General features: G+C 48.5%; 1 long non-coding RNA gene across 1 annotated transcript; it reads left to right on the forward strand.

Annotated features, from left to right (window-relative positions):
• The first annotated feature begins 15,993 nt into the window (after positions 1-15,993).
• LOC308582975 lies at positions 15,994-18,401 on the forward strand. Its single transcript, XR_014005979.1, has 2 exons — positions 15,994-16,404; positions 17,933-18,401. It is a non-coding gene; the product is annotated as an uncharacterized lncRNA (long non-coding RNA).
• Positions 18,402-20,041: the final 1,640 nt, after the last annotated feature.

Consider the following 20,041-nt stretch of genomic DNA (forward strand, 5'->3'; position numbering starts at 1 on the left):
ATCGCCTTCATGTTCCTTACGGCATCCTTCTGAAGTAATTATTTGGGAAACTAGCTAATGCAATGTCTTTGTGGAATGAAACTGGTTACATTCCTAGCAAGTTGTTATGTTTACTACAAACAGTTCCAGGCAATACAAGCCATGTCTGATTTTATGTGCTATTCAGAGTAGCACATTTACCTCCCTCTTTCTCATTTAGCATAGATGCAGGAGCAGACCATCTTACAATAAGTATCACCTAATTTTTATTTTTGGAAAGCAGATAAGCTTGCCTTGATTAATTTCCTTGTTAAAAACTCTGGCACGGAGCAGTTACTACAATATGTTCCCCAGGTCTCTGTTTTTACCCTTTCTCTGTTTCCATGTTGGAGGCCATAAAATATTTTAGAATGGAATATTCTTGTTTATTCTATTTGTAGCCAGATAGGAAGATGGGCATTTTGACCCATCTTCTGGACCCCCACATACCTGGTGCACAATCAGAGCTTACCCAGTTCCCTGTGCTCCAGAGATGTATGTCTCTGTAAGAATTTCTTTACAGACAAGAGCTGTATTGGCCTCCTCAAATGAAGACTGAGAGGAGACCTGGGGATTGCTGCCGCAGCTGCTCCTCACTGGGCTGTGGAAATTACTAGGCATCCCCTGATGCTCCATTTGAGTAGAAGGGCTTTGGGGTCTGTTTTCTACAGGCCAGCTACAAAAGATCTGATTTAGGAAGATGGCTTGTCTGGGCAATGTGTATTGCAGGCTTAAATCAGGCGAAAATCAATGGGGCTGAAGCACAAGTCACTGCTTATATATTGTTTTCAGAGGCAGCTAGCTGAGATCACCAGTCTTTTAGAGGCCACACTCAAAAGTATTTATCATTCCAATAGAGAAGCCTGCAACAAACATTCCCTCATCCAAAGATCTAAATTTATATATTTTCATATACTTTGTTCCTTCTCCTTTCCCACCAGACATAGCAGCCTTCTGCTTTCTTTCTTCCTCTTTGTGCTCTATTACACATTAACACAAAGCTCTTTCCCTCACTTGGCTTGAGGTACTAAAAAAATAAATAAATGCCTACAATGCACTGTGTTTAAATCTACTATTTCTACTAAGTGTGTGTGTAGGCCAGATAAAAAAATCTTCAGGAGTGACATGAGGAATGAAAGCACAGGTGGTTTGCAGTGAAATGTTGGGGGGCACTTGTTATTCATAACCTGGAGGGCACAGGAAGCATCATAAACACTCAAGCCAAACAACTGATGTTCTTCTGGTCTGATCCCATTAGCCGCTATACTGTACCGAAGCAAAGCTTTTTACATTATGGTCCTAGCAGTAGGACCAGTAGGTCCTTTTGACAAGGCTCAGATCACTCTGGCACACCTTTCAACTGTCCCGATTTGAGCAGGATATCCCGGAATTACAGAAGCCATCCTGACTTCTGATTGGATCACGGGATGTTCTGTTTTGGCTCCCACGAGTGTGCGACCCCCAAGGACACCCATTTTGGAGAGCCGTGCTTTCACACAAGCCACTTGGCTCCCGCAAGAGCCAGCCCCGAAAGATGTGGATATCCAAGTACAGCTGCAGTGGGGAACCTGTTGCCCTCCAAATGTTTTTGGGATTACAATTCCCATCACCCTTCACCATTGACCATGCTGGCAAGGGCTGATGAGAAAGAGGATGTGTGCACACTATACATTCAATACGCCCCTTCCAGGGAACTGTAGTTTGTTGAGGATGCTGGGAATTATAGCTCTGTTGGGGTGAACTGCAGTGCTCACAATTATTGGGGGGTATGGTTTAAATGTCTGGAGTGAATGCTTCCACAAAGTTCAGCGGCATTTGGATGGCCACAGGTTCCTGTTTAAACAAGACAACGCTTTTTCATAGCCCTGCCATTCATTTCATCCAGAAGTTCAATGCCTTTCCATCTTCTGGAGGCATCAAGATGTGCCGTCATCCCCCCTCTACCCCAGCCCCTAACAACAACTCCGAAAAGGCCAGAGAGTAGAGTGCTGCATCTGATAACAGAGAGTCGAGAAGGGGTGGGGGCAGTGATCTGTTGAGCTGTGAGAGAGACTCACAGCTACAAGACCAAGCATAGTAACACCATGGCCCTGGGACACCGGCCAAGCCTGCAATTAGCTGTGTCAGATTGGCAAAGCCTATAAATGTCATGGCCAAATTAGGAATGTCAGCTCCGCTGCCTGCCAGGATGAAGCATGCATCTTTCTCCGCTTGGCAGTTTGACATGATGTTGGAATGCAAAGTTGTGACAACAACTCACAGAAAAACTTGGTTCAGGCTCTTTGTCCCTGGTTGTCACTTTCAGAGTTTTAAATTATCTGAAACGTTCATAGACTACTAGGCATGGCAGGAGCCCATTTCACTGTGTCCACTAACCACAAGTTTAGGGCAAAAAACAGTAAGGGCAGTGGGTGGGGGGCTTAAATGTATGTAATGATGAAGCCTCACTGTTTTGTTTTTAATGAGAAAAAGTGTCAGGAAGCTGCAGTACTGTGCAGAAGAGCAATGGGGTTGTTGTTTTTCTACTGGATGACTTTGCTTTTCATTAAAGATAGGAATCCACTGGCATCAATTGAACCTTTGGGGTGGAAGGGTGGTTTCTGTTGGAGTCATAGCATATGGGGAGGGGGATTAACCCTCCCCATGCACTTCATCCCACTCCTGACCCACTCTACATATATACAACTAAATTTAAAAAACTAGGTATTCTGATTGCAACCATACAATTAAGATCTTGCCTAATTTGGCTTTTGGACTAAGAGAAACCCCGCTGCAAGCCTGCATTAAGACCCCCGCTACAGAGTCATATATAACATTTTAAATAAATTGGACACCCAGTTCTATAGACAACACATGGAACACATGAGGAGTGCTCTTATGCAGTGCGTGTTCATTTCAATGAGACTTGCACAGGAAAAGATCCCCATAGATTTTGCTGCATGCTAGTTCAAGGGTAGGGGAATTCCACTTGGATTTTTGCTGCATGCTAGTTCAAGGGTAGGGGAATTCCACTTGGATTTTTCATATCAGGCTCTAAAATGTGTTGGGCATTATTTCTCTTATTTATTATTTATTTCAATGAAGGTATGCCCCACCCTTCATTTGAAAGAAAGCCAAAGGTGCCAACCAATATATGATTATAATAATACAAAATGCAAGAAGGAGAGCGAAACCACTTGAAACACCAGTGAAAACATACAGCAAGGTCAGTGGAAAAATTCTTACACCCTAAAAGGTTTGGCAGAATAGGAAATATGTCACCCAATTGCATATACCACCGTCTTCCTATCGCTTTCCCCCCATGGGTAGACTCATTTCCAGCTCCACCTCTCAGGGCACTTTCTGTAGCCACTCCATTTCCTCTAGACTTGGATGCCTGGGCCACCTGGCGGACTTACGGATTTGAAGTTCCACTGGGAAAAACTGCAAGAGGGTTTGTAGGAGCTTGCAAGGAACCTCCATCAGCTGGTTGATCAGACAGGTACCCGGCATCCTCAAAGGGTTGACTGAATCGAAGGATGGCCTCCTCTTCTTGGTTGAAAGGTGAGTAGCATATGAGCCAAAACACTCTGTGGGGTGTGGGTGGGTGTATGAGATGGGGGGCGGCGGCTATGCCTCCCACCCTAAAAACTACAAGGGGCTCTATCAATGGAAGGTGCTCCATTAGGGTGAAAGGGGCAGTCCCACACCAACCTCAGCCTGCTACCAGGCAGAGGGCCTTCTTGGTAGTGGCACCCGCCCTGTGGAATGCCCTCCCATCAGATGTCAAGGAAATAAACAACTATCTGACATGTAGAAAACATCTGAAGGCAGCCCTGTTTACGGTAGTTTTTAACGTTTGATGTTTTATCGTGTTTTTAATATTCCGTTGGGAGCAGCCCAGAGTGGCTGGGGAGGCCATCTTCAAATATCTTGAGGGCTGTCACATGGAAGAGGGAGCAAGATTGTTTTCTCCTGCTCTGGAGGACTCAAACCAATGGCTTCAGGTTACAAGAAAGGAGATTCTGACTAAACATCTGGAATAATTTTTTGATGGTAAGAGCTGTTCGGCAGTGCAACTGTCTCCCTTGGGAGGTGGTGGACCCTCCTTCCTTGGAGGTTTTTAAGCAGAGGTTGGGTGGCCATCTGTCCTGGATGCTTGAGCTGAGTTTCCTGCCTTGCAGGGGGTTGGACTAGATGACCCTCAGGGTCCCTTCCAACTCTACAATTCTATAATTCATTTGCTCTGACTTCATCTACTGTTTTTCTCCCTGCCTTCTGCCTTACCAGTCCCAATGGGGACCAGGTCTTTAAACGCCAGTTCTGTAGTTATGGCTTTACTTGTTAAACATCTTAGAAGCCTGCATCTTAAGACTATGCCTCTTGTTAGATAAGCAAGCAGAAGTAAATCAATCTGGGCTCAGTCTCCGTGTCTCAGCACGCTTCACACGCTCATTATTTACTGGTGGGGATTGTTTTTTTGGTGCAGCACAGTAAGATCCTTGTGGAAGCTTCGGTGTCGTCCTACCTTGGGCAGCCCTATCCGTCATAATGACAGCGCTGAGTAAATAATTGATAATAATGAAACTTCTTTATTGGAAAGGACTTTTAACTACTTAGCTGCAAAAATATGCACAGCCTGTACAAAAGCAGACTCAATATCGTCACTCAAAGTGCTCTTGTGTCCTGATGAGTCAGCTTTGTAAAGAATTATGCAGCAAAGAACAGATCTATGAAAGGAATTTAACTCAGAATAGCTGAGTTATTGCAAAGCATATTCTTCTTTCGACCTCTAATTTTTCCATAGTAGCAGCTTGATCCCCAACAACAACAACAAAGTTGCGTCTTGACTTCAACCTAAAATAGCTGTCAGAGCTGCTTGAAGATCCTAGCTCACAGAGGATCACGCTAGCCAGCGATCATTAAGTAAAAGTCTTTATTGAATTACAGTTTCCATTCTCACGCTGCTGCGCGCAAACTCTACGTCTAGTAGCTAGATCGGCGAAGCTCCGTCTGAGTCTCCGCCCCGTGTGCACCAACTTAATATCCTAGCCTTGCTCCACCTTTTCCGCCTGACTGTCCTCCTCTGGGTCCCTCTACCCCCCGGGGCTTCTTCCTTCCGGGATTCTTCTGACGCTGACCCGGACCCTCCTGCCTCCTTGCGCCGGGCTTTAGGACCTGGTTCCCTTTCGGGGCTGCTTACTGCGCCGCCTTCCTCTGCATTTGAACTTGGCGCGCGCGCCCAACCTTCCACTTTCCTCTTAACCGTTTCTTCGCTCCCCGATGGAGGCGTGGCCACTCCTGACTCATGCCCTCCCTCCTGTGGTGAGCTGCCAGCGTTTCCCCCCTGGCTCCCTTCCTCTTCCCTGCTTCCTGGCGGTGACGCTGGTCCCGATTTCCAGCTGCTCCCCACTGAGTCTCCTCTGGCTCTATCTTCCTGGGGTGCCCCCCTAGACTCCCCCCTTGCCCTGGCCACTGGTGCTCCTTTCTGTGAATCCTCTGATTCACTGGAAAGACTGGGAGATCTCGGGTCGTCGTCATCACTCATCTTTTCTTCTGCCTCCTCCCCTTCGCTCTCTGTCTCCTCCCTTGCCCGTGCCTCTGCTCCTAAACCCCTGACATCCATCCCCCCCTCGAAGCCCCCCAGTCCCCCCTCCCCTCCTTCCGGTGCTGGAGCTGGGGGCTGCTGTTGCAAAGGGACGAACGTCGGATATCGGTCGCTTCCCGTGGCGGGCCTCCATCTGAACTCTTCCGGGTCTTCCTCCCTGCTCTCGTCGACGCCGGTCACCTCCGCTTCCATCTCTGTGCCGCCGTGCTCGAAACCAGGGTCGTCCCCGAAAATGTCCATGTCCGTCTCTCCCTCACTTCCTCCTGGCGGCGTTGCTCGTCCTGAGCAGTCCAGCCACTTTCTGCGGAACTGCTCCTCTGGCCTATCGTCCCACCAATACGAAGGTTCTGAGGCAGATCCCGAGGGTGACCCCTCCGGGGAACGGACGTCTCGTGTTGGTTCCTCGTCCGAGTCGAACCCCCGGAACGTGCTGGCCGAAAGCGTGGGCGTGAAAAGCCAGTCGTCGAAAAAGTCTGCTGGCATAGGTCTATGTGGGAAGAGGGCATGAAACTCGTCTTTGAGCAGAGGTTCGTCTAAGGCGTAGCCCGGCACCCAGCTGTTCGCACTGGCCGGGGTGCCCTCCTTGGCGAGAAAGTATTCTACCCCCTCTTCCCCCCATCTGGAGTCCAAAATCTCCGTGACTTCGTTGATGCGCTCCTTCTGTGCCGCTCCCACGTGCCCTGTTCTGTCTCTGGCCGGACTCGGCGCCGTTCCGGGTTCCTGGAACCTGTGCGGTGCCTTGTAGGGAGTGAGCACCGATCTGTGGAATACCGGATGCATTCTGGAACCCTCCGGAAGTGCCAGTCTGAAAGCTACCGGGTTGACCTGCTCTTCGACTTGGTAGGGCCCCAGTTGTTTATGCCCTAGTTTCTTCTTGGCCAACGACCTGGCCGGCACTGCGTGGGCCGCTAACCAAACCCAGTCTCCCACGTGGAGCTCTTCTCCAACCCTTCTGTGCTTGTCTGCTTGTACCTTGTATGCGTGCTTGGCCAGCTCCAGGTGGCGCCTCAGCTGATCGTGGACTTCCTGCAGCTCCGACGCGAACGCATCTGCTGTCTGCGGCTCCCCCTCCCCCATTCTTTCCAGTCCCGGGAAGGTTCTGGGGTGCCTCCCGTTGTTGGCGAAGAACGGCGTGACCCCCGTGGATACGTGCTTCGTGTTGTTGTAGGCGAACTCTGCAAGCGGCAGGTAATCCACCCACGTCGCAGGCTGTTGATTTGCATAACATCTCAGGTACTGCTGCATGATGGCATTGACCCGCTCCGCTTGCCCGTTGGTCTGCGGGTGTCTCGCCGACGCCAGGTTGATCTTGACGTTCAGGAAGCCCATCAGCTTCTGCCAGAAGTTCGAGATGAACTGCCGCCCGCGGTCGGACAGAATAGACCGTGGCAGACCGTGAACCTTGAACACGTGGTCTATGAACAGTTTGGCGGTTTGCTCCGCCGTGGCCACCTTAGCACACGGAATGAAATGCGCCATCTTGGAAAACAGGTCCACCACCACCAGCACTGCCGTCTTGCCCCTTGAGCTGGGCAGATCCGTGACAAAGTCCAGGGCCACCCTTTCCCAAGGTTCGACCGGAGTTGGCAGCGGTTCCAACAGTCCGGCCGGCGATTTGTGCACTGGTTTGGCCCTCTGGCAGGTGTCACACCTCGCCACGTAGTCTGCGACCTCCCCTCTCATTCCAGGCCACCAGAAATCCCTGGCTACTAATTCCACCGTCTTCTCCTTGCCAAAGTGCCCGGCCGTGGGCGCGTCGTGCAGCTGCTGCAGCACCTTGGCTCGAAGTTCGTCTCCCGGCACGTAGATGGCCCCTTTACGGATGAGCAATCCATCTCTTAGCTGGAAACCGTCGGCCGCTGCCTTGCCCCTTTGCACCTCTGCCATCTTTGCTTGTGCGAAGGAGTCCCCCTGCAACGCTCGCCGCACCGCCTCTAGGTCCACGGTCGCCGCGGCGCACGCCCACACTGTCGGTGCGAAGATGTGCATGGCGGCCGCTGGTGTTGCGTCCTCCAGATACTGTGGCTTACGGGAGAGAGCGTCTGCCATGATGTTGGTGTCCCCCGGGACATACTCTATTCGGAAGTCGAAGTTCGCAAAGAACTCAGCCCAACGTATCTGCCTCTGGTTCAGGAACTGTGCCGTGCGCCAGTGCTCTAGATTCTTGTGGTCCGTGCAAACCTGCACCGTGTGCTTGGCGCCGATCAGAAAGTGCCTCCACGCCTTGAACGCTGCATGAATGGCCAGCAACTCCCTGTCCCATATGGTGTAGTTCTGCTCGGACTTGCTGAGCTTCCTGGAGTAAAACGCTCCCGGTCGCCACACCCCCTGCGGGTCTTTCTGCAGCAGGACCGCCCCCACGGCTCTGTCCGAAGCGTCTGTCTCCACCCTCATCGGCTTGCTGGGGTTGACATGAAGCAGCTGCTCTTCCGACGCGAAGAGACGCTTGAGTGCCTGAAAGGACTGCTCCGCCTGCTCTGTCCAAATGAACTTCTTTTTCTTGGAGCTAAGCGTGTCAGTGATGGCCGCCGTCTGCATCGCGAAGCCCTTGATAAACTTGCGATAGAAGTTCGCAAAGCCGACAAACCGTTGGACCTCCTTCCGGTTGCGCGGGCTCTTCCAATCCAACACCGCTCGAACCTTGGCGCTGTCCATGGCGAGCCCCTTGTCAGACAGCTTGTAGCCCAGAAAATCCACCTCCGTCACGTCAAATTGGCACTTCTCCAGCTTGGCGTAGAGCCTATGTTGCTTTAGCCTGCTCAGCACTTCCTTGACGTGCTTGTCATGCTCCTGCTGCGACTCCGAAAAGATCAGGATGTCATCTAAGAAACAGACGCACGTCTTGTAGAGAAGTCCCGCCAACACGTGATGCATAAATGCTTGAAAAACGTGGGAGCCATTTTGCAATCCAAAAGGCATAACTCTATATTCGTAGGTCCCCAGGGGCGTGAACATGGCTGTCTTCCACTCATCACCCTCCCGCATGCGAATGAGGTTGTACGCCCCCCGCAGGTCCAACTTGGTGAACACTCTGCCCTTCCGTACCTTCGCGAGGAGGTCGTCAATTCGGGGCATGGGGAAGTCCGATGGCCTAGTCACACTGTTCAAAATCCTGTAATCCACTACGAGTCTCTTTTGGGGCGTGTCCCGCTTCTTAACAAAGAATACGGGACTGCCCCCCACTGCCTTGGACTCCCGGATGAAGCCGCGCTGCAAATTATGATCAATGAACTCCTTGAGTTCTTGCAGTTCGTCCTCTGACATGGAATACAGTTTCCCTTTAGGCAGCGCCGCCCCCGGCAGCAGGTCAATTTTGCAGTCATATGGTCTGTGAGGGGGTAGCCTGTCTGCCTCCTTCTCGCAGAAAACTTCCAAAAATTCAGCGTACTTGTGGGGAATCGCTTGCAGCGTGCCTAGCAGCAGCTGTGACTCCTCTTCCTCTCCTTCCTGCCTGGGCACGATGCAGTGTTCAGCACAAAAGGAAGAGCCGAAGGTCAGCTGCCTCTGGTACCAAGCCATCGTTGGGCTGTGCTTGTCCAGCCAACTCATGCCCAATACAACGGGCGTGTCAGATAGTTGAGTGACGTTGAAGCTGATGATTTCTCTGTGATTCCCAAGTCGCATCACCATTGGTGGCGTCTGCTTCACCACTTGCCCCCCGAGCAGCTCCCTGCCATCCACCGTGACAACCTGCAGGGGCAGTGTGGCTGGCAGCAACTGCACAGCGTGCCTGTCGACAAAGTCCTGCCCTATAAAGTCCGCATTGCTGCCTGAGTCGATGGTGATTGGCACGTCTATGGTGATTCCATTGGGCAGCTGGAGAGATGCTGTGAGCCTCACTACTGGTTTGGGCGGGAGGGGGTTCACGGGCTGCAAAATTTCTGGGGACTGCGTCACTAACACGTCTGGCTGGGCCCCAGTGCCTCTTCCTCCAGCCAGACTGCGTCGTTTCCCTGCTGTGGTCCTCCTTGCTGCGTTGCTGCAGTCACCATTGCTGAGGCTGCAGTGAGCTTGTGGGGCCTCTGGGGACACTCTTTTGCCATATGCCCTGGTTCCTCACAGACGTAACACTTCCTGTTCCCTCTAGGAGGCTTCGCTTTCACTGCTGCCGGTGCTAGGGCTCTGGTTGCTGACTGAGCCCTTGCACCTCCAACCTCCATAGGTTCGGCTCCTCCTCCTGGCGGAGGCGTGGATTGCGCCCGCGCTGCTTCTCTGGGAAGGAAGGAGGGGCCCCCGGCTGGTTCGCGCCCTCCACGCCCTTCGTCCCTGCTCCACGGACGTCCTTCCAGCCTCACCCCCACTGCCAGTGCCCTCTGAACGACCTCCTGGGTGGTTCGGGGTCTCTCCCCCCTCGCGATCTCATCTTTAATCGAGTTGTGCAGCCCCTCCCAAAAGAGGTCTCTTACAGGAGCCGAATCTCTGTCCCATTCCAGGGCACTGACCAAGGCGAAAAAGCGGGCATGATACTGCCTGACGCTGGCCCTCCCTTGTCTCAGCCCATGCACCTCCTTTCGTGCAAGATCCACGTCAATACTTGATAAAAAGCACCCATCCATCGCTTTAATAAAGGCATCCGCATTCTGGAGCGCCGGATCCTTATCTCTCCATAAATTGCGTAGCCATGCTTTCGCATCCCCATGCAGATGGGACATGATGAACCCCACTCTCTCTTGTTCATCTCTAAAGTCTTTATGCAGCAGTTGCAGTGCGCACAGTACGTCGGCTCTAAAGTTGGGATACTGTTGCAGGTTCCCATCGAAGTGAGAGACTAGCCCGCCTGCCCGTCTCGCCAACCCAATTCCCTCCTGCCGGGGTGTCTGCTTTGTCAGCACGTCTAACCTGACCTGGAGATCCCTGCAGGCGGCAGCTGCCTCCTCCTCTCTCTTCCTGGATGCGAGAACCTCGGCGTTCAGTTGTGCCACTGCTTTTCTGAGGTCCTCTATCTGCTGCTCAGCCGTCATGTCGTCTGCCGTTCGTGAGCTCGCTAGTAGGCACCTGTTTCTCTCCCCTCCTCGAGGCTGTAGATGCCCACAATGATGAGACGGAGCTTACTGTCAGAGCTGCTTGAAGATCCTAGCTCACAGAGGATCACGCTAGCCAGCGATCATTAAGTAAAAGTCTTTATTGAATTACAGTTTCCATTCTCACGCTGCTGCGCGCAAACTCTACGTCTAGTAGCTAGATCGGCGAAGCTCCGTCTGAGTCTCCGCCCCGTGTGCACCAACTTAATATCCTAGCCTTGCTCCACCTTTTCCGCCTGACTGTCCTCCTCTGGGTCCCTCTACCCCCCGGGGCTTCTTCCTTCCGGGATTCTTCTGACGCTGACCCGGACCCTCCTGCCTCCTTGCGCCGGGCTTTAGGACCTGGTTCCCTTTCGGGGCTGCTTACTGCGCCGCCTTCCTCTGCATTTGAACTTGGCGCGCGCGCGCGCCCAACCTTCCACTTTCCTCTTAACCGTTTCTTCGCTCCCCGATGGAGGCGTGGCCACTCCTGACTCATGCCCTCCCTCCTGTGGTGAGCTGCCAGCGTTTCCCCCCTGGCTCCCTTCCTCTTCCCTGCTTCCTGGCGGTGACGCTGGTCCCGATTTCCAGCTGCTCCCCACTGAGTCTCCTCTGGCTCTATCTTCCTGGGGTGCCCCCCTAGACTCCCCCCTTGCCCTGGCCACTGGTGCTCCTTTCTGTGAATCCTCTGATTCACTGGAAAGACTGGGAGATCTCGGGTCGTCGTCATCACTCATCTTTTCTTCTGCCTCCTCCCCTTCGCTCTCTGTCTCCTCCCTTGCCCGTGCCTCTGCTCCTAAACCCCTGACAATAGCACTTTTGGATTGTCAAATGCATAGGAAAAACTATTGGGGAAGACAGGAGCCGTCTAAAACTGGATAACTACACATGCAGAAACCTGATGTTTTAGAAGATATTTGAAATGAGATTCCCATCAAACTATAGTTCTTTTAGAATTATTTTTCATTCATTAAACCTCTTTGATAATGCAAATTAAAAATAAATCAAATGAAACAGATGCAAAGTTATTAACATAGCAGGCTCAAGACAGCTCAGCAACTATACATACTGATAAACAGTTCTCAGTTGGTTCTATGCAGTTCAATGTCCACTCAGGAGTAAGTCCTTTTGACTCCAATGGGATTTACTCCCAGGTGCATATCCATAGGATCACAACCTTTAAAAGCACATGGGTTAGACAGGCCATGGATTAGAAAAAAATATTTACAAGAAAGCAAGTTTCATATTCTTTTGAATACATCCAGGAGCAATACTAATTTCAAACCGTTGCCGGACTCTGTTGCCTCTTCCATGCTACCAACATGCAAATATTTCCTTTTAAGCCTTGATCCATTGAGCAAGCAACAGAGAATGTACACATTCATTTCTGTGGGTTGGGAGGAGAATGATCCTGTTCCGCATCTCAGCTTTGAAAGCGCTGTTGACCTCTCTCAAAAGTTTTTCCAGCTTGGAAGAAGCAGCTTCCTCCCACGTGACCTAGTTCTTGCGGAGCCCAGTTGTGTAAGCATTTGAAGTATGATGAGGATATATTGCACAACGCTGCTGTTCGGAAGGAACAGAACACGGAGGAAACTAGAAGTCTCATGAGTAATTAATTGCCGTGAAATCTATTATGAATATTACTTGCCATTTCTGAAGCGCTTTCCAAGCATGCCCAGATGGCTGCTTCCCACACTCTCAGTTGGGGTTCTGTGATGCAAAACCAGAAACACAGCAAAGCGGTGCAGGGGAAGCCAAGTCCCAAAGACTCTCCTCATCGTCACTGATGCCCAAAACCGAGGGCTTTGGTTGATTCACTTTCTCACATTCCTATCTCACATCCTTCATGGAACCCAAGTCACCCAAGGTATACATGTGATTCCCAGGCATGACCAGACCCTGACTGGCTTTGCTTCATCAAGGAGTTGGTAGCCTCCTTTGTCTTCAGACCATGTGGCATAATTGGATTGGGGCCAGGGAAGGAGTCTTGGGCAGAACCTTGAGCAGGAAAATTCAGAGCAGATAGATCTGGAGCAGATAAATGGGCCAGGGGGTGGGGTTGGCTGCTCTGCCAAAAGAAGTAGTGGGGCAACCCATAAGGAACAAAATGAATGGGAACAAGGTAGGGACACAATTCCTGTTTTCAGTAGAGGTTAAATTGCAAAAACTGTGTGTTTTTTTAAAACAAGGGCATTGGCGGCAGATATATATATATAGCTATAGATACATACACTGTTATCTAGACAGATTGATCACTGATCATCCTGCCAATATCCTCTTTGTGCTTCCTTGGGCAGGGGAGACAGACTGTAGCCTATCAGACCAGAACCATTAGTCACAGATGAATGTAATGACAAGATAGCAGAGCTGGGATGAGAAGTGAGATCCCTGCAGTCACAACTTAGATTGTCCATGCTGCGCTGGCCCCTCTGAGACATGAGATAGGCTGCTTCTAGTTCTTTCAGTTAGAACTTCATGATGTGTATTGAATTATCAGAGGGCTCATAAAGAAGGCCACTATAGTGCTCTTTTTACAGCACAGGAAACAAAACTGCTCACCTTCCCATGTCATACATGTGTCAGCAATGATAGGATAAACATGAAAGAATAAATGGACACAGATCTGACATCAGAAATGGCAATATTCAAAAGCCAGTGTGTCAAAACATTTCAACCACCAGGACACACTATATATGACTTTAAGAGTGAGTGGCCATCCCGAAGCAAAGGAATCTCAAAGGGAGACTGAAAAGTGAAACTGCTGAATTACAATACATCAATAAGTTCAATACTGTCACTTGTGAACTGATCTGGGATAAAATACAGCACTACTAGTGATTCCATAATTATTATTGTCTGTACTTTTTGGCACTGGATTTCTCTCTGACCTCCTGAGTCTGTCTCTCTGTAAGTCAGGATGACACTTCATGCATCTGACGAGGTAGACTGTAGTCCACAAAATCTTCGGTTAAGCAAATGTTGCTTCTTTGACGAATGTAGTCAGAGAGACATGACTGCCCATCCTATGCTTTTGTTACCTGCACAGGCGAGGCCACGCCCACCTCTGGTCACATGTAGAGGAAGTCTGTCCCAGCCTAGGAGGAAACAGGAAGTTCCAACTGGCTGCTCCAGACATCCCCTTGTTATGTCCACTTTAGGGATGTCGTACTTGACTGCTCTGTGTTTCACATCCCACAAATATTCCTTGCATGCATCCGCAGTCAGGTAAAAGCTTTACAGGGATGGAATAGCCAAACCTAGGGAGTAGTTTAGGAACACAAATAGCTATCCTTCTACTTCTCAAAATTCCTGTAAACATTTATAACAGACTGGGGTGAATGTTGTAAGGGATTGTAGGGAGGCTAATCACTTCTGATAGGAGCCCACAGCTTCCTGAAGAGTTACGTTTCAAGACTGGGTGCCTCAAGATATCCAGTCCCTTAGTACAGCAAAGTGATTTGTAGGTACCATATGTAGACAAGAAGCAGACAATCTTACAATGTGGTGGTGGGAAACCTCTGGTCTGCCAGATTTGCTGAACTAGAACTCCAATCATCAAGCTCAGCCAGTTGCAGCCATTCAACAAAATCTGTAGGGCCAGATGATCTCCTTCCTGGTTATATGTCAATGACAGTGAAATTAGCTCCATGCCACCATAATCTGCTTAAGGTGGTATATCAGCAAATTTAACCCTACTAACTGTGACAGTGTTGAACTGCCAGCAATCCCTGCTTATTTGGTTTTTCATCTGAGCTACTAGTGGCCATGAACCTCTTCTATAGCCAGAAGGGAACCTGTTGTTTGCTATTTTCTCAGATATATTGAAGGAGCTTTGCAGAGTAAAATCCTTTATAGCTGAAGGAAAGTGAACACTGGAGGTTTTTGACTCTATGCTTTGTGGTGGCTGTGTTTTGTTAATATTGCATGGCCTGCATGAAACTTTCACTGGGGAAAGGCCTCCGGGAATTGCACTTTTATGGTTGACTTCCAGAGTTACATTCTCACTAATTGCAATAGCCATTCCACTTGCTGATGGAGCAGCGAATGTTTTACACACTCACATGTTTAAAGCTTTTGGTCCTATTCTAGAAAACAGTGTACTAAGTTTGGATATGCTGCAACATAAACACAATATTGTAAACTTTCTGATACACAGCAGTAATAAAACTGGGTCACGTATATATACAATGTAGGATTCACAGCCAAGCTAACAGGGCTTTTGTGATAATTACAGTAAAAAACACATTTCATGTTAAAAGTTAACATTAAAATATAAAAGTAGTGAATTCCCTTGCAACCCCAGAAAAGGGCCTGTTCTAAAAACTGAGGTCACATCCGCACCATAGGCTTCAATCACTCTGACACACTTGAATAGTCATGGCATCCTCCAAACAATATTGGGAACTGTAGTTTGCTAAAGATGCTAAGAGTTGTCAGGAGACTTCTCACAGAGCTACAATTCACCCTTCCCAGTACACCCTTAAAATTTACAACCCTCAATAAATGTCTATTATCTCTGCAACAGAACATAAAAACAAACCCACTGCACTCACAGTTCCCATCACTAGCCGCATTCTGATATATATTTTTAAACTAACATTTTAATATCTTTTTTCTAACAATATTTTCATACAGGAAAGCGTTTTCTACATTGCATCTGTCTATTCATTTTAAAAACTGCAATAGCTGCAATTGGATTCCTATTGCCCATAAAAGTGGCAAACTAACTCCCAGGTAAATGCAATTCTATACCCACTTACCCAAACCTTGGAGTTAGTTCCACTGAACTAATGAACAATTCAGGGAAAGAGAGCAATCTCTCCCTTAAGTTGACAAGAGAAAGGGGAAGTGGTGGGAAAAAACAGCATAGAGCCAATTGAAAATATTTATTTAAACATTCTTCCCCCAAATCAATGTGAGGAGTGCTGATTTAGAGAAGCTGTCCCGGTTTCTGATTTGTTCCTAGAATGTCCCACTTTTCCTTAGGATGTCCCTATTTTCATTGGAGAAATGTTGGAGGGTATGGAGTTATCTGACCCCCTGAGCTGTGTGAAGGCAATCCTATATGGGGAAGTTTTTTCATGTTTTATTATGTTTTTATATAAGTTGGAAGCTGCCAACTTATTTACTGTAAATAGTAAAATTATCATTATGGAATGGGACGTCCCTATTTTCACTGGAGAAATGTTGGAGGGTATGCTAGACCTCACCTTCAAAACGAAAGATTCCCCTACCTCTCCCACTCCCTTGCTCAGTGTGTTTCCCTAGTCAGCTTGCTTTCGCTCTTTTACAAAAATAAAATAAAATAAAAGTGGTCTCTTTAACAATGCAGCAATTTTTGTGCTGTGTACCCAAGTCCAAAGAGTGTCTTGGGACTTTTTTAGGGCATCAGGTTAGCTTAGGGGGCCCACAGAGGCCTGTCCACTTCCTGCCCCTCAGTACCTGTCACCCGAGGTTGCTGCCTGTCTCATGGTAGGGCCAGGCCTGTCGTCCTTCAGATCATGATTCCCTTCACAGGTTCACTAAGTATATGAGGAGGCAGTGGGATTGCTTACCACACACACCCAGCAGCTGCTAAATTGGCACTGGTGTGAAAGTGACCTACACAAATAGGGTCAGATATGTGTGGGCCTCTTTCAGAGAACAGGCCAGTAAGTTCAGTTGAACTGAAGAAAACAACTGCCACAAACGCAGAAGGTTTAACTGAAAGCAGTATTCAGAGAGGTGCCCAGAGGTGCCCAATGCCGGAGGATCACATACGTGCATTACGTTTTGAGGCAAGCTTGCTATTGTTAGCAGGTACGTTCCCTGAACAGGAAGCCTCCCGACAAATAGCTAGCGCAATTGACTTCCTCCCCGCTGCTGACAACACAGAGATGCATCAGTCCTGCTCTTAGACAAGTCATATATTTTGCCGGAGAAGGCAGGATGATTAAATGTTTAGACACTCTGTCAGCAGCAGGGGACACGGGAAGGGACAAAAGCTGTGGACCAGATGAATGTATCTGGAATGAGTTTGTTTCACAAAAGCATTGTTGTCAGCGTGAGGAACACAATCACAGTTCGTCGCCATGAGGCAGTGGTGATAATGAGCGGCTGGTGGGCTGATTCTTTTCCTGAGTTACGCCTGCTGAATGGGGTCAGACTCACTCCTGTCATAGAATCATAGTTCTGGAATGGACCTTGGAGGTGAGGTAGTCCAACCCACAGCACAATGCAGGATCTGAAAGTAGAGCATTCTTGGCAGACACTGTCTCTGCTCAAATATGTACCTCCAATGAAGGAGGAACTTCTACCTCCTGAGACAGGAAGAGCTGTCAAACATCTCTTACGTTTCTGCTAACATTTAGCAGAAATCCGATTATCTACAATTTCCATCTATTGGTTCTTGTTTCTTATCTGGAGCAATTGTCTTCTCCATTTTCTTCATTCCAGCCCTTCACTGCTCTTATGCTTGCAGAACCCGATGTGGTAGAACAGTGGTAGTGCTTGAGGAATAGACCCTAACAAAGGGACACCCCTGTGCCAGTGGAGCGCTGCTGGTGTAAGGAGCAAAAAATACAGAGGGAGAAAAGTGGCTTAGGCAGAACCCTGGTATGCCAGCTGATTCAGTGGCTCAATTTGTGGAGGTCAGAGACATTTCTGACAGCACTGAAGCACTACAGCTCAATCCAAAACATATTTATATGCCACTTTTCTGGGCAAATCCCACCCAAAACAGCTTTTAAGTAAGGCTCCTGCCCTTAATGTACTTACTTTTATGTATATCTTCTGGAAATCTTTTTTTTTTACTTTCCTCTGAGTAAATATATTTAGGATTTGGTGCAAACATGAAATATTAAAATGTTTCAGTTTGGGAAAGAGGTGGACCATAAAGAAGGCTGATTGCCGAAGAATTAATGCTTTTGAATTATGGTGCTGAAGGAGACTCTTGGGAGTCCCATGGACTGCAAGAAGATCAAACCTCTCCATTCTTAAGGAAATCAGCCCTGAGTGCTCACTGGAAGGACGGATCGTGAAGCTGAGGCTCCAATACTTTGGCCACCTCATGAGAAGAGAAGACTCCCTGGAAAAGCCCCTGATGTTGGGAAAGATGGAGGGTACAAGGAGAAGGGGACGACAGAGGATGAGATGGTTGGACAGTGTTCTCGAAGCTACCAGCATGAGTTTGACAAAACTGCGGGAGGCAGTGGAAGACAGGAGTGCCTGGTGTGCTCTGGTCCATGGGGTCACGAAGAGTCGGACACGACTAAACGACTAAACAAATGTTTGAGAAAGAGCTCTCTCTCAGAATCTGCTTTGCTGATCCCTGCTGTATCTTTTTCAGGTGGCTCCACTGATGAGGCAGGGAAATTACAAAGCAAGAGAGGCAAAACCAGAAGATCCGAAAGAGAGAGAACATGTTCAGCAAAAGATGGGTTTACTATGTGTGTGAAGTAGGGGGAACTAAGATCTGAAGGACTGCAGGAGGAATACAGATAAGGAAGTTCCTTCACCTCTGTATTAAATTTCTTCCATACTTAAGATTCTGTTGCATCACAAGATTGCGGGGAGGAGTTACTCCCTTATTATTCTTTGGAGAAGCTCAGAACCATCAGATAAACTGCTTTCTTGTCTTCCTATGAAAATCTCAGTACTGTTGTAGCAGGAGCTATAGTTCAATGCGCACAGTTCCCTCTGGAAAAGCCTGTCAGGTCTTCAGTGATTGGCAAACAGAGATTAAACTGCCACTGTGCCTTTGTATTTGGAGTTCTGGGGGGAATGTGCACACAGAGATAATAAAGAAACATGCTGTAGTGAGGAATACATAATACTTGTAAAATATATGGAGGGAAAATTTGCTGCACACAGTCCAGTTAAACACTTTTAAGTGCTGTGGAGAAATGAGAATTTACATGACTGGCTGCTCCAATAGGTCTCTGGACCACCTGAGATTTCTGAACCGTCTTTTAAAGGTAGCCTACGTAGTCTAGTCTGGACATGACCAGATCATGAATCACTTTACCAAGGTGCCACTTTTCAGATAGAAACACAGGTTTCCTAGACTTGGCGGTGGCGGTGGGGTGTTTGTTGGGAAGCCTAGAACAGTGGTTAGAAGTGTGTGCATCTTTTGTTTCTCCGCTAATTATTTTCTGTACAGTTACAATGTTAGAGCCATCAGCTTTCTTTCCTCCCCTGAAAGGGCACCATCAGATCAGCTCCTCTGGGATTGTTTTTGCTTCCCGTTGGTATTCATGAGCAGTTGGTGCCCTTGTGGGTGGGCTAGTTCTTATTTATTATGGATGACACATTTATTAAGTATTAATACACCCCATTCAAATGAGTCACCTTCCTCTGTGTGCCTGCTTCAAGTTTCAGATTTTTCTGCACTATCCCAGCTGGAGGAAGGAAACAGGATGGGACTTGACTGCTGTTGCATCATTCTTTTCGGATGCAATGGGCACTATGGCAGCCTCACGCCACCTCCATCTCTTTCATTGCGCCCTTGTTGCTTCAGCCTTTAGGGTCAAATTTCCTTGTTTCCTTATAGCCATGAAAGGAGGAAGCAGAAGACAGAAGGACCTGCTTTTCTCCTGCCATCATGCTTGGGAAGATTTCTCAAAGAACGCCACCCTGGCTCTTTGTCCCCCAAACTGTTAGCAGAATGTGTTGGAGGCCTTAGCAGGAACAACCATTCTTCTTGTCCCTGAGTCTCTGGCTCAAGTGGGAAAGAAACAGCTATGCAGGACCTGGAGGTATCCACAAGATGCTCAGGTTGTTTGGGCAAAAGCTGAGGTGAAGGCAGATGTGGTCTAGTGTGAGTCTTGAGGATGGTCAAGGAATGAGCAAGTAACCCAATGCCAATGTAACACGTGGCCTGGAAAAGCATAAATGGTGTGACCTACTAGCAAGAGTATTGCAGCAGGTCCCAGGTCAGGCTGTGAACCCTGTGTGAAACCCTACAAAGCTGCTACTGGTCAGTGTAGACAATATTAAGCTATATGGACCCACGGCCTAACTCAGCATGGGTTCCTGTATTCCTGATTCCAACAGACCTGGGTTCAAAGGCTTGAATTCCACAGATGACTTGGGGCAAGCTATGCTCTCTAAGCTTAGTTAAAATATGGATGAATGGCAGGACTGGGTGGATCCACCATTTCAGAATGTGTTGGGAAATCCAGAATAAAATAATAACGCTGGAGTGTATTTCAGCATTCAGAATGACATCCCCAGAGACCATGGCCCTCTCTGTGACCTTTAAAATCAGCTGAGGACACTTTCTAGGCCATATGAGCCATGACCCTTTCCACAGAGATTAGTCTGAGCTGGCCAAGTATTCACTGATAGTGATGTTAAGATTTTGTGCATTATCATTTGTTCCTTACATTTTATAAGCCACCTTTCCTCCATGGAGTTCAAGGTGAAGCACATGTTTCTCCACCTCATTTCATCCTCC

The sequence above is a fragment of the Podarcis bocagei genome (genome assembly GCF_964188305.1).
Source record: "Podarcis bocagei genome assembly, chromosome: 1".
Classification (NCBI taxonomy): domain Eukaryota; kingdom Metazoa; phylum Chordata; class Lepidosauria; order Squamata; family Lacertidae; genus Podarcis; species Podarcis bocagei.